The following is a 15,337-nucleotide window of genomic DNA, read 5'->3' as shown; positions in this document are numbered from 1 at the left end:
GCCTACCCTTGCGAGATGTGGCGTGATAGTTAAAATACAGGGACAGTGTTTTTTTCCGATACGATGATAAGACGTGAAAGAATAACAAGACTCTACAGGCTTTTCGTTTGTTGCAAACTAACTATATCCATCCACTAAAGCCTTCTACGTGTGGCTATAAATCTCCTCAGACCCTTGATGAATCGCCTCTTGTACGATAAATCGTAAGCCGGGGGTCAATTTGTAAACGCTGTCGTAGATAAAAGAAAACTGGGTCTGAGACCGTGTGAAGTAACTACAGTAAAACTTCGATATAACGGACTTCGGAAATAACGGACAAAAATTCCGGTCAAATTCTTCTTTCTGGCTACATCCCAACTTATCGTCTTTGTACACTGCTGGGGTCAGCCCTCGTCCTTAGGTTGTAGGTCCTTCTGTCATGGACAACGTCACCTAGGCTATGTCTTCGAACCATGTCTTCCTCTAGATATCTTTAAATGTAAAAAATAAAAATAAAGCTCCTTTTAATATTAAACAAATTTAATTTCGTCGCATGTAAAAAAAAATAGCGGCCATGATAAACACGTCATGCGCCTAGAATTTGAGATATATTGCCCTCCTGCTAGTATACTGCACCTAGAGGAACAACAACACTGCCAAAAGTGAAGTTATCAGTGATAAGATCACATCTCGTAAATCTAATAACATTTATTGACTATTCTTGTTATATACTGAAATTCATATATTTATAGATTTGGCGTTTAATTTGTAGAACTCCATTTTAATTTATGTATTAAATGTTAAATCAAACACTGATTTTTTGAGTCTACTTCTACTAAGTTGTATTTTATTGTTAAAAAAAAACACACAATTTTTTTTTGTGACAATTGTTTCGCCTAGTTATGGCATTTTCTTTTTTAATTTGAAAATGCCATAACTAGGCGAAACAGTTATCACAAAATTTATTTTTATGTGTTTTTTTTAACAAAAAAATACAACTTAGTAGAAGTAGACTAAAAAAATCAGTGTTTGATTTAAACAATAAAATACAAGTAAGTTGACTTAAAAAAAAAACAGTGTTTAATTTAAAACATTTAAAACATAAGTTCAACTATATTTATACGATTTTTTGTAATATTAAAGAGTAAAAAAAACAGCAAACCTTAAAAGAGCATACAAAACATGATTCCTTTTTCAAAACAGGATTACCGAAACCAAGCCCATTGACATCAAACAGCGACGTCACTTCGCGACGAGTGTCCTAAGACAATAAATAAATTTTGTCCAGTGTTGTACAGTGTTGTGTATTTGTAACTAAAAAAACAGTTTTTTTTTGTTTGTTTTAAACCTATTTTTATATAACGTACTTTAACAGACACCATCTCCCCCCAATAAGTCCGTTATATCGTGGTCTTACTGTACTTGACTTGTAACATTGTATGTTACGAGAGGCGGCAAACAGTATGACGATGTTTTCCTTTTCATAAGATACGTTTTATTATACAAATATTATTTCAACGTGTGATCGCGCTCCTAAACATCAAGAGATAATTTTTGCTTGGTATTAGCATTCATATCGCTCACTCCTTTCAACAAGGTCATATATCAAAAATCGTCTATTTTCAGTAGTGCATGTTTTCCTAATGCCCAGAAAATGTACTATATCCCAGCAAAAGTGTCATATTTTTGACATTATTTTTACCCGCTACAGGGCAGAAAATGTTGTTTTTGCATTTTGAAGAAAAAGTATAGTTTAATTTTTTTTTATATGTACTAAATATTCTTCAAATGGAGAAAAAACATTCAGGTTTTACCTAAAAAGATGTTTCACACAGTAAAAAGTTCAATAAGTGGCTTGATATTTATTTTTAATACATATTATTATATTTTTAAACTTTGAAAACGATCTCCTGAAAAATCAAGTTTTTTTATTAATGACGTTTTTGAAAGGAGTGAGCGATATGTATCAATTTGTATATTTATTTACAGTTCATATATCAGATTATCCACACTTGAGTCAATGATCCAAATATAAACATGCAAGTTAATTTTTTTTTAGATTATAAACATGTAGTTAATATTGGGTAATATTTTTGGTTTATTCATATCGAATTAAAACAGGATAAACTAAGAGGATAAAAAACCTTACTCCATTCTGACTGCTAACTTTCTTCGCTTTCCACATTATTGCATCCCCTCATACGTAACATTAGATTATATCGTCTCTGACCTGGCCACCTTCAAGTATTTGAATTGCTTGATCATGCCTAGTTTTCCTCGGTCTACCTTCGCTTCTATTACTAACCACATTCACCTCATAAATTTGTTTTTGTATTGAAAAAACTAAATTTTCTTCGAAATTAATATATGGTTTGAAAAGAAAAGTGTTATTGAAAGGTAGAAGTTAAAAAAATTATATATATTTTTTTCAATAAGTATATAAGTATTAAAAAAAAAAAAAAAATTGGTCATGGAGGCACATCTGGCTCATCGCACAGCCAGTCGCGTAGTGAATTCTATATTTGCGATTACCGCCTTAAATGATGCCACAGACAGCAATTCTAGCGATTTTTGTTGTTGTTTTAAATACACTTCGATAATGTCTCATTGCGAACAATGCTCGATTGTTCGAGTCTCGTAAAAGCGATAGTGTATTACTTGCATTTATTTTTATATCATTGTTATTTAGTTTATTTATGGATTCATCTTTGGCTAGAGCAGTGGTCGGCAAACCGCGGCTCGCGTGCCACAAGTGGCTTTTTGGCCCCTTTAGTGAGGTTCAGTCACAAATGTGTATTGAAATATTGGTGAAAAATAAACGAGAACTTTGTTCAAAGCGTAAGTGGTCTTCTTTGAAAGGCCCGGAGGAAGAAAATATGGTGATTTTTTACATCTGAAATGGAATTCTTGAACTATATGATCAACACAATCATAAGAACACCAAACGTTAGATTTTTGTCCCTTTTAGGTTCTACATATCCTTGCAAACAATATTTTTCGAGTATGATCCTTATTTTGAGTAGAATGAGAAATCGTTTAAATGATCAGAATCTGGAATCCTGCTAAAAGCAAAAACGACCACATGCAAACACCCATCTTGCCTAAACATTCCAAGGGGATGCAATGCCATAGTTCACATCAAGTGTCAAGTGTGATAGATTTTTTTTATTTAAGGTACCTATAGTGTAATTAAGTTTACTAGAAAATTGTCGGACCCGCACTCCTCTATGACTCCGAATGCTGGACGATATAAAACACCTACTCTAGGCAACAAGAAACTGCTGAAATGCGAATGCTTAGATGATTAGCTGGTGTGTCCCTTAGAGACAAATGCTTAGATGATTAGCTGGAGTGTCCCTTAGAGAGTGTCCCTTAGAGACAAAAAGTTGACACATTCGTGGAAGCCTGGCTGTCATTGAGATCAATAGCAAGGTAGAGGAAAGGCAATTGATATGGTATGGGCACACAGGACGCAGAGAACCTGATCATATTGTATACCAGCCAATCGTCGTGGATCTTCCTCAAAAGATATCTGGAGGAAGACTAAAAAATTCATGGATGGTAGAGAAAGAAAACACGATTCGAAGGCATGGCCTTATCCATGACAGAAGGACCTACAACATGAAGACAAAGAGAGCTGACCCCAACAGTCTGCAAAGACGATATGTTGGGATGGAGCCAGGAAGAAGGCTTAAAACATTAAAAAATATTATGTTAACACAGTTTTTAGTTTAAGAAATTTGACCCTCGAAAGAAACCCCAATCGTGGCTCCGTGGGTGGCCTTGTTGACTCTCGAGTTTGCCAATCACTGCATTAGAGTACCATAAGTATATACAATAATATCGTTTTGTTTCCACGACATCATCGTGCAGTTATCGATATAATGCCTTTTTTTATCGCATCGGCCGTCACGCGTCATGAGTCAGGTCTGTCGGTTTATTTTCGAAATCGCTTTTAATAAATAATAATATGAGCGGGGTTATAAAATATATTGCCGACCCGTTTATGTCGATCAAACCGTGTCTGAACTTTATTTTTTTTAACCTTGTATCGACGATCGGGAATCGGGCTACCGTCGCCAGACGATATAATTGTACGGTAGATGGATCGAAAAATGATTGTAGAATCTTGTTTTGTGACGCTTCAACATAAATGAAGAAGAATATGGAAGTCTGGGCATTTACGGGGCTGACGGTCGTCATAGGCTGGTTCAAGTGATCATATTACACACGTAACATACACCAATTTTACCCATGATTGACAAACACCTTCAAATTCTTGGAACTTCTAAATATACTGTTCAAATTCGAAACAGTCCATGAATTCACTAGACTTTCACTAGAGACATTTATTGGGGAGATGAAGAAGCTTTTTATTAAGCAGAAACTCTTTCATTTGTATGTGAGGTCCGAATCCTGGATCATATTCACATTCTCGAGAAACGCTAGCAAATATGCTATTAATTAAAAAAAAATATTTTCAGCATATAATTTGACCAGTAAATTTATTAACAACATTTTGAGTGTGTCCAAATACTTGTTTACAAGTATTTAGACACACTCAAAATGATGTAAATTGTGTAATCGTAAATCGTGTTCGATTTTATCTATCGATCAGAAATTCAAACGAATGGGAGCAATGTTTTCCGATCTGCCGAAATTAGTATGGTGAAAACGATCGAGGATTTTTCCTTTCTAGAATAACATTTTGAATTTAAATTTTTGAAAAAATTGATAAAAAAATCTTAAAAAATTTAATGAAAGTAAAAAAAAACTGTTGTATGGTTATTAATATATGAACTTTTGATCACCCATTATTTTATTTCACCTTTGGTGTCTAATTTGGAATCTGGAGGATTATATTAAAAGTATGCAGCATGAAGTCATTCGCCCATCGCCAGGTGAAAAGAGTAGCTAAGGGCAGAGATTCTTAAACTTTTTTGGCGACGGAATTATTTTGAAACACTGAATATTTTACGGGGCCATAAAATAAGCTAAACTTCGTTTTGTGCTCATTATTTGATTAAAATAATTTGATGAAAATCATACAAAAAATGGGTACCTACATTACGCACAACAGACTTCAACAACAGTATACAAAACAACAGAATAATATGATACCCACTCGTACAATCTAAATTGTTTAAAAAAATGTGTACGGTTTTTGGTCGGAGATTTTTTTCAGATGGTAGGTGCATTTATTATTTACCTTGCTTATTATGCACAAGGTTTATTAGGTCATTAAGTGGTTAGGTTAATCTTCTAGCTAAAAAAAGTTTTTATTTTGATCTGTGTTGAGAACAGAAGGGATAATCTAGTGTGGGCCAATCGGGAATCGCTCATTGTTGGGAGAAAACCACCTAAAACTCCTCAGGAGAAGCCGGACTGTCGGCAGTCGTCAACAGATCTTCCGTTTCACTAGAAGAAGATTCGGCATTTTGTGTCCTAGCTTGTTTCATGGTACCAATGTCCATCACTATTTAAATCATCTAAATGTAGATTTATGTCATCCTACGTGGTGTAATGCTTAGCGTGTTTAGCTACCGTGCTGGCGGTCCCGGGTTCGACTCCCAGATGAGGGATGAAAATAAATATATTTATTTAATACTACCCTGTGCTGATCCCTGAAGCACATGAGTGATTACCTTGCCTTCATGAATGTACCGATCAAGATAACACTGCGTCAACACGATGCAGTGCCCTATGCACCATTGGGTGCGGAAAGGGTTAGAAAAAGAAGACATGTAGATTTATTATGTTGCTTGTCGCGGCTGAGCCCTCGCAGAGGCCTTTCGGAGCTCCAGGGCTCAACGAAGCACACTTTGAGAACCGCTGCCTTAGAGAGATGTGTATTCGACTTACTCTAGCTCATGGATGGTAAAAAAAGTAATAAATGATTCCTTCTTGTTGGAGCTAATCAAAATCTCATTACATACAAACGAGATAGTGGAATAGGTTGACTCTAAGATAAATTAGGTAGTTTTTCCCGAGTCTCTATCATTCTACACGCAACTATTCGCGCTAATGCCTCTGTGTTCTATTGTACCACTTATTCCTGCCTTTGCTCGTTAATCAAAGGGCCAGAACCATTTTATTATCTGTCCTTTAAACCTAGTAGGTAAATCATATTTACAAAATTTCAAGTCCCAAATATAGACATCATTTTCAAGAAAACTGCATTTTTCCAATTTTTAAAGGATGATAAATTTGAATTAAAAAAAGTTTATCTTCGAGATTCCAGAAGGATTTTGCAACTCCAAAATGTAATACTTAACAATTTCAACAAAACTTCAAATATTTTGGAATTAAATACTTTAAGAAACTCCCAAATATTTTTTTTTAAATATCAAAATTCTTAAGAAAAAAATGTCCATCTAAATCTTTAAAAATATGTAAAAGATAAAAAAAATACCATTATACCATTAATCAAATAAAACAATAAACCTTTAGTGTAAGTCCCTCTCCAAGGACAAAAGCGAAGTCTCTTTTTTTGAGAGGCACAGCGAAACCAAAATTATAAGTTTGCCGTATGTATAAATGTATAGAAATATTTTAATTTAAAAAATGTATCTGTAATTTTTTTTTAAATATTGACGAAATACTTGTTTGCTACTCTGGATTATCTCCACTTAAGTTATTTTTAATAATTAAAATAAAATAGATTTTCTGCTTCATAAAAAGATTTCCCTATTCAAACAAAGATGGCTGGTGTGAACTCGCATGTACTATGTCACGAGTTTAATCAATATATCTAGAAGTTACAAAAAGTGAGTAGTGTGGTTGTCAATCATGGGTAGAATTGGTGAATGTTACACGTGTGTTAAGTGATCACCTAACCAAGCCCATGATGATCGTAAATGCCCAGACTTCTATATTCTTCTTCATGTATTTTGAGATGTCGAAAATCTTAATAATATAATTTTACATTCCATTAGTTCTTATGTAATTCATTCCATACATACCAACATATAAATCTATTAAAAGATATACGACTTTTCTTGTCGAATTGGATGAACATTAGATAAGAAATGCCCATAAATCTTTTAGTTCTGTCACTAATCACCAAAGTTTCCTTTTTAATTATCCAGTCAGGGCCAGATTTGGAAGTTTTCCCCTTTTTCTTGTCATAAATCGATTGATGCTGCAACTAAACTAATTTCAAACTTAAATTGTATTCTGATAAGTTTAAAAAACATTTAATAATCATTATGTAAAACGCTTATTACTTTTTAGAATTAAATTTCTTGTAAAGAAATATGAACACTTTTACTGAATTTACCTTTATTTTTTTAAATTTTATTTATCCTTATTCCAAATATTGACGTGAAGTGTGCCCTGAGGTTCATATGGCATATATGAATCTTTTATTTATTGTTTCGGCATTAACTTTGTGGTAAGACATGTTACAATGATTAAAGAAAACACTTCGTTTTTATATATGTCTATAATAAAACTCAAGTGGTAAAAAACGAAGTGTTTTCTTTAATCATTATATATGAATCTTATGAAAATAAAATTACATATACTTAAGTATATTTTCATTAATTGATTCGGCAGTCATTTCACTAATCCATTTTTTTAGTTTTACTTGTTAAATACCACTATTTCTAAAAATCTATTGTAACAAGTGTTTCGATGCATTCCGCATCATATTCAAACTGTTTTTACGGTGTTTGAAAGTGATGCGAGAGCGGAATGCATCGAAACACGTGTGACAATAGATTTTAAGAAATTACCAAATAAAACATTGATTAAAAATGGATAGATTTTACCACAAAGTGACTACCGAATTAATTAATAATTTTCTGTTGTTCCTAAATTGGAAAAGACGGGCTCCACGAGGAATACACTAATTGTGACACCATTGACTTAAAAACAAAGCAAATTTTACCCAGATAAAATGGATATTATCTATATTCTATATAAATATGCTAAATTGCACAAATTGCTGTTACTAAACACACGCAGTGGATATTCGAGCTGTTGTTGCTACAAAAGAAACCTTGACTTTTGGTTTCATTTACACCTACTCTACTGAACACCAAAACACTGGCTGAAAATATTACTGTCGTCTTTATAAAATTAAACAACATTAAAATACTCAAAGTTAATTACATTCCATTACCAAATTAAGCATTAACTATATTAATGTTTTTTTAGTATTTTACTGTTTTAGAATTTAATAAACCCTGACGATGACAAGGTTCTTGTCGAAACCGGTTGGTTATAGTGTACTAATAATAAATAAAAAAGTGGTTAAAACAAAGTCGTTTTATTTTAAAGAGTTTATAAAATGTGCCACAAAGTATCTGCGGAAAACATTCAAGAAATTATTGTCGTCTTTGCAACCGAGTGATTCGGAGGCAGATTATCCAAAATTATAAAAAAAAATACAAATTAAGATCAATCTTTTATTTAATTTCATACTGTTTTCAACACGACACACACGACACACGATGTTGCCCTGTTTTTAAAACACCACTTACTTTTATTTTCTCAGCAGTCGGCAGTTAAATCATAAATCCCGTTTTTATTACGCGTGATTGTAGGATTCTGTGTTAGCCCCTTCACTGCCGAGCTATGTTTTATGATTTTCTTAATCTTCGTCCAGTTATATTTGACAACCGAAATAGAAGTATTACGATTATGTATGTACCCTTTTAGCTTATTAGAGCTATCACTTGAGAGTAATAGTCCTTGTTTTGGGCAGCTCTAAACAGCGCCTCGACGGTCCTGATCCCCGACCAATCTCGTATATTCCGGAGCCAGGAGATCTGTCTTCTCCCCGCACTTCGTCGACCGTCTATTTTGCCTTTTTTGATTAGGTACAATAGCTCAATATGTTACATATCGACGGCGCCTACGTAAAGTACTCTATCTGCAAATATGTTACTTAGCAGGAGAGAGCTTAGAAGATTTTTTAAACGTATTTTTTTTATAAATAATCGGTTTTATCTGAAATTCCAAACTAGTATAATTCATTAAAAAACACGATAAAATAATGTATTAAATCGTTTTAAAACTTAATGCCTTGTCAAAATTAAGTAGTTAGCGTTTTAAGAGTTCATTTCGAAAATTCGATGTAGATAGCGTCTTAAACGCCTGAAAACTAGGCGTAATTTATTTTATATGTATTTATTTTGTTTGTTTATATTTGTAGATAACTGTCAGTTGATAACATACACCAAATATCTCAAAATTAACAAAAATTTAGTAAGAGCACTTTACGTAGGGCACGTCGATATATCAACATAGATAAAGAAGAATATAGAAGACTGAGTATTTGCAGGGCTTATTCTCTTTATACACGTGTAACATTCACTAATTCCACCCATGATGACAGCCACACTACTCAAATTTCGAAGTTATATTAATGCTTCAATTGACACTTGGAAGATCACAGCTTCTTCTTGGGACCATCTAAGGCTGACTTTAGTGTTTTTTTTAATTAGCAGAAACCTTTATAAAATGTACGTTAGATTCTTCTCGATATTTTTTAACGTACGCCTAAACTAATGTGTAAAGGCTAGCCGTAATTCAAGTTACGGCTGTTTGGCTTAACACGGCTTACGGCATTCTTATAACTGGCCTCTATCATATACAATTACAGATTTTGGTCTACCTCTTTCCTTTACCGAGATACTATACACTCGTGTATCTCAAAACTTCTGTTTTTAACTTGGGGCTATTTGCCTTAACACATTAGTGAAACGCCTGAAAATACCATTATTAATTTTCATTTAACTTATATAAGATTACTGTCATTTAGACTCAGAGAACAAAAATAAAAAAGAAAGTTAGTGAGTATTGAAGAGGGTAAGAATCAGTGGTGGGATTCAGTCGGTTCGCACCGGTTCGCTAGATCCGGTGAATACAATTTTTAGAGTTCGCTGAACCGGTCCTTAATCCTTTGTTGGCTTTGTGTACTTGGTCCGCCACGTTGTAAAAACGTGAAAAAAAGATGAAAAAAAAACAGTGGAAAAATGCAGTTAAGTTATTGCACTTAGTAAAAAGAATATCGTGAAAGATATATAGGCTTAAGCATTTGGAGCATTCTCAGTTGTTATGTGAATGTTCTGTTTATGTGCAGAACAAAAAAACAAATAAATGAATAAATGTAAAAACATTTTTTTATAGGGGGGGGGGTAGGGGTAGTACCTAAAGGGCGGACCGGTTCTTAAAAATTTTGAATCCCATCACTGCAGTGATGGGATTCAAAATTTTCAAGAACTTGTGCACTGGTTAGAATGTACGCACATTTTTAAAAAAGAACTCCACCGACTTGTCGGTGGAGTTCTTTTTTAATACATTTTTTATTGTTTTTAACGATTTTAACCTAATATAGACACAAAAAAGAGAAAAAAAAATATAAACATTTTACAATTTTCATAAAATTAACTCTTGATCATTTACCCATTCCCTTATTTTGCCTTTGTTCCATATTTTATTTTGACCTCTAACATCCGTCGGCAACAAATTAAAAATGTTCGGAACGATATATTGCAGTGTTCGACTCCCATATTTACTGTTGATTCTTGGGTTATATACATATTGAGTTTTATCCTCTCATGATGCATGCATACAAGAGTCTCGAGTCGTCTCGCGTGTAAGGATGCAACCTAGAATCTGGGCGGCCAGCACTAACTAGAGCTGATAGACTAAGCATCCGTATCCGAGTGCAGCCATCGCCGAGAGCATTGATCTGTACCTCAATATTAACGGTTGTGTGAAATCTATTATTCTCTTTATCCGCTTAATTCAACTGGATGGCTTAGCGCCTTGCCACTTGCTATTGAGACCGAGGTTCGAATCTCAGCTGCGGCAATTATCATTCACCGGTTTTTCAGTGTTGCGCAACGACGTTATGTTTAAAATCCTACGGAATTTTACTATTTTTTTTTTATAAAAATGTTAATAATATTAGTATAAACCACTCACCAAGATTTTTATGTCTACCAGTTTCGAGACGTACCCGTCTCTTCGTCAGGACAATCACTATCACGAAGAGACGGTTTCGAGACGTACCCGTCTCTTTGTCAGGACAATCATTATCACGAAGAGACGGGTACGCTTCGAAACCGGTAGACATAAAAATCTCGGTGAGATATACTTATATTATTAACATTTTTGTAAAAAAATAAATAAGTGAAAATGACTTACCACAAAGTAAATGCTTTAAATATTAATAGTATTGGGAATTTTAGTGTCTTAATTTTTAGGTGTAAACTTATCTATGAACACATTATTATTTTTTATTTTATTTACTTAACAAACTGACTGTCACGGCAATTTTCATAATTCTGATGAAAAAAGCGAATTCTTTTCATCTTTAATAAATATATTCTAAACTATTATTGTTTTTGAATATTAAGCATTATTTTTCCTTCTCTTCCCATGCGCCATCTATCCATATTAGCACTGATTTACAAGGAATTTTATCGCAGCTGCACGAATATGGCAAGTAAACACAGTACGAGATAACTCGTAGTCGGCGTCCTTGCAAAGAACACAATCTACGAGTTATCTCGTAGTTGGCAGTCAACGTGTTAATATTGTACATATTACAATGAAAATATATCGATGGAGTATATCAAATGCTGTTTTATTAAAAGGAAAATAAATACAGGTGTATATAGTATTTTAAACACGCGCGTATTAAAATGCAACGTTGTGTCAAAATTTCAAAGAAATCAGTGAATAACTTTAGTAGTTTTGGAATTTTGAACAATCTAACATTTACATTTGTATAACTGCAGATTTAGGCTTGTCCGCCTCCGTAGTGTAATGGTCAGCACGCTCGGCTACCGTTCTGGAGGTCCCGGGTTCAAATCCCAAGGGGGGGTCAAATAAATATAAGTGATTTTTCACTGTAATATTTATTTAATATTACCCTGGACTGGTACCTGAAGCGGAGGGCTGATCACCTTTCCTTCATGAGTAAACGATCAAGATAACACTGCGTTTATATGAAGCTGTGCCCTATGCACCATTGGGGTGCGGATAAGGGCTTATTATCAACTACAGATTACTATAATGTGTCGGGTTGTGGTCCCGCAGTTATTGTCGCGGAGTCTCGAGTCAATGTTTCTGGGTTCGAACGCCCTCCACCACAATTTGATACCTATTTTTATATGATAATGAGCCGTTCAGGCTCATATAAATATATATATATTATATATATATATATATATATATATATATATATATATATATATATATATATATATATATATATATATATATATATATATATATATATATATATATATATATATATATATATATATATATATATATATATATATATATATATATATATATATATATATATATATATATATATATATATATATATATATATATATATATATATATATATATATATATATATATATATATATATATATATATATATATATATATATATATATATATATATATATATATATATATATTTAATTATGAGAACACAAATATTTCTCTTTTACTTAGAAAAAAATATGTAATTCACAGGTACTTTTCACAGTTTAGTTTATGTATAAGCTACAATACATCGTATTATGACTATCTTTCCCACGATAATGTATGTAATTATAGGTAACTGTGTATATTTGAATCTATAACACAAGGAGATAATACGTATTTATTACTTTTACTACATCTAACAGCTATAACAATGTATAGAGGTGACTCATCTAACTGTTATAAGGTAATCTATGTTTAGCTAGCAATACATTGAGAACAATGGGACTGAAGGCATTTTTAAAGGTCGTTTTTGACCTAACTTCTTCTTTTTCAAACCCTTTATCCGCACCCCAATGGTGTATACGGCACTGCATCATATAAACGCAGTTTTACTTGATCGTTAATACATGAAAGAAAGGTGATCAGCTCTCCGCTGCAGGTACCAGTCCAGGGTAATATGGAATAAATATTAGGGTGAACAAATCATTTATATTTATTTGACCCCCCCCCTGGGAATCGAACCCGGGACCTCCAGATCGGTAGCCGAGCGTGCTGACCATTATACTACGGAGGCGTTTAGGCACATTTCGTGTGTTAGATGTTATTTTGGTAGATGTGGAAATTTGGCTGACGGTGCTGTTGTCAGTTGAGATTTTTCACTACGGAGGCGGATAAGCCTAACCTAACAGGTCTTGAGAAACGTTGGATTTTTTTTTATCAATTTCCTGACAAGCATAAAACATGTAACTTGATTTAAGTTTTGCACTAACGTTTTTCGGTGTAATTCCATTGGGCAGAATGGTGAAAGTTACACAAGTGTATAAAGTGATCGCTTGAGCCAGCCAAATGCTAGGTCATAAGCCCTGAGATGCTCAGATTTCCATCTTCTTTAAAAAAGGGAAGAATGGCACATGTTTCATATCAATTGGAGAAAACGTTTTTATATTCTCAATATTATTCATATTTAAAGCATTTACTTTGTGGTTAGCATTTTTACTTTTATAAATTTTACATCGTTTTTATTTAAGCCTATGGGCGCTTGTCCACTACCTGGAATTCCGTGTAATTTTACCGTCCGGCACGTCAGTTAGCGTTGTAAAACGACGATTGGCTTGGATTGGCTTGTGCTTTTGTCCATCTTTCTTCGGATCGGAGCTCTTGATCGGTGCGTGAACACGTTGCGCGTAAATTCGATCACGCTGAACTGTCATAGTCGTTTTCATTTTTCAAAACCGGACTGCCGGACGGTGAAATCCCGTGTGGCGGACAAACGTCCTAAGCGATGAACGCCGTAAGAAAATGGTATTTATTTAAAACTTATTTTGTGAATTGAAAAATTATAGTATTGTTAATTTGACAATTCCCACGGTTTGATAAAGTGTTCACACGGCTGCCCGGGTCCGCGAGGTCCGCGAACTAGACAAAGAAATGTATCGGAAATAACTGAAAGGTCAAGAACAGCGGTTATGGATCACCGGATCTGTACTCTGTGACAAAACAATACGAAATAAACGTCGTGGGCTGTTAGTCACCCAGTTTCGAATGATTGATTTATGGTATACGATTGAATAATGCAGAATGAAATCGATCCGATACCATGAATCTGATCCGCCTAAACCGGGTAATTATATTTATTTATTTAGAAATTTAACAGAACATTAACATAAATACATTTACAATAATGAATAACAAATAAGACAGGTTATTGTAATATTATTTTTTGACATCTCATCAAAGATGAAGAAGAATATGGAAGTCTGGGCATTTACGGCGCTGACGACCGTCATAGGCTGGTTTAAGTGATCACTTTACACACGTGTAACATTCACCAATTCTACCCATTATTGACAACCACACTACTCAAATTCTTGGATGTTCTGTATATATGAACCAATTTAGAAACCTTGTTCTTGAATCACTAGAACTTCACTAGAGACATCTATTGGTGAGATGTAAAAAAAGTGATCATATCAAATACTTGAAAGTGACCCGGTCACTTTCAAGTATTTGATATACTTGATTGTGCCAAGTTTTTCTTCGTCTTCCTCTGCTTCTTTTTCCAACTACATTCGCCTCTTAAATTTGTGTTACCGTTCTCTCCTCAATCATACGTTCCACATGTCCAAACCATCTCAACACACTTTTGTAGTAAATACAACTATTTCTTAAACCTACTGTGACACGTGTTTCGATGCATTGCGCATCATTTTCAAACACCGTTCTGCGGTAATTTTGTTCCAAAAATATGGCCATCCTCCAAGGCGGCTAAATCACTAACTGACTAACCAACTCACACGCGTGATTGCCATATCGACGGCCCCTACGTAAAATATTATGCAAATCTGTTACTTTACAGGAGAGAGCTTAGAAGATTTTTTCAACGTATATATTTTTTATTAATAAACGGTTTAATCTTAAATTCTAAACTAGTATATACTGTTATACATTAAAAAACACGATAATATAATGTATTAAAACATTTTGAAACTTTATGCTTTGTCAAAATTAAGTTGTTTGCGTTTTAGGAGTTCAGTTCATTTCGAAAATTTGATGTAGATAGCGTCTTACACGCCTGAAAACTAGGCGTAATTTATTGTATATATATATATATATATATATATATATATATATATATATATATATATATATATATATATATATATATATATATATATATATTTGTAGATAAAGGTCTGTTGATAACGTACACCAAATATCTCAAAATTGACAAAAATGTAAACTTCAAATATTTGGCAATCAAACATTTCAATAAACTCCCTAAAGAAATAAAAAAAATAGATGATATAAAAATACTTAAGAAAAAAATTAAAGCTCCACACATTTAAATCTTGAAAAAATTACTATTATATATATTAAGACTATTATATATTTT

At 33.3% G+C, this 15,337-nt stretch overlaps 1 protein-coding gene across 3 annotated transcripts in view; it reads left to right on the top strand.

The window, feature by feature from the left end:
• Window positions 1-15,337, top strand: part of mim (missing-in-metastasis) — a 193,929-nt gene that overhangs the window by 95,225 nt on the left and 83,367 nt on the right. The window lies entirely within an intron of this gene.

This window comes from Brachycentrus maculatus, unplaced genomic scaffold, assembly GCF_059751285.1.
Source record: "Brachycentrus maculatus isolate JH-2025_06_01 unplaced genomic scaffold, ASM5975128v1 h1tg000168l, whole genome shotgun sequence".
In the NCBI taxonomy this organism is placed as follows: domain Eukaryota; kingdom Metazoa; phylum Arthropoda; class Insecta; order Trichoptera; family Brachycentridae; genus Brachycentrus; species Brachycentrus maculatus.
The sequence above is the reverse complement of the archived record's forward strand: the minus strand, read 5'-3'. Positions and strand labels throughout refer to the sequence as shown.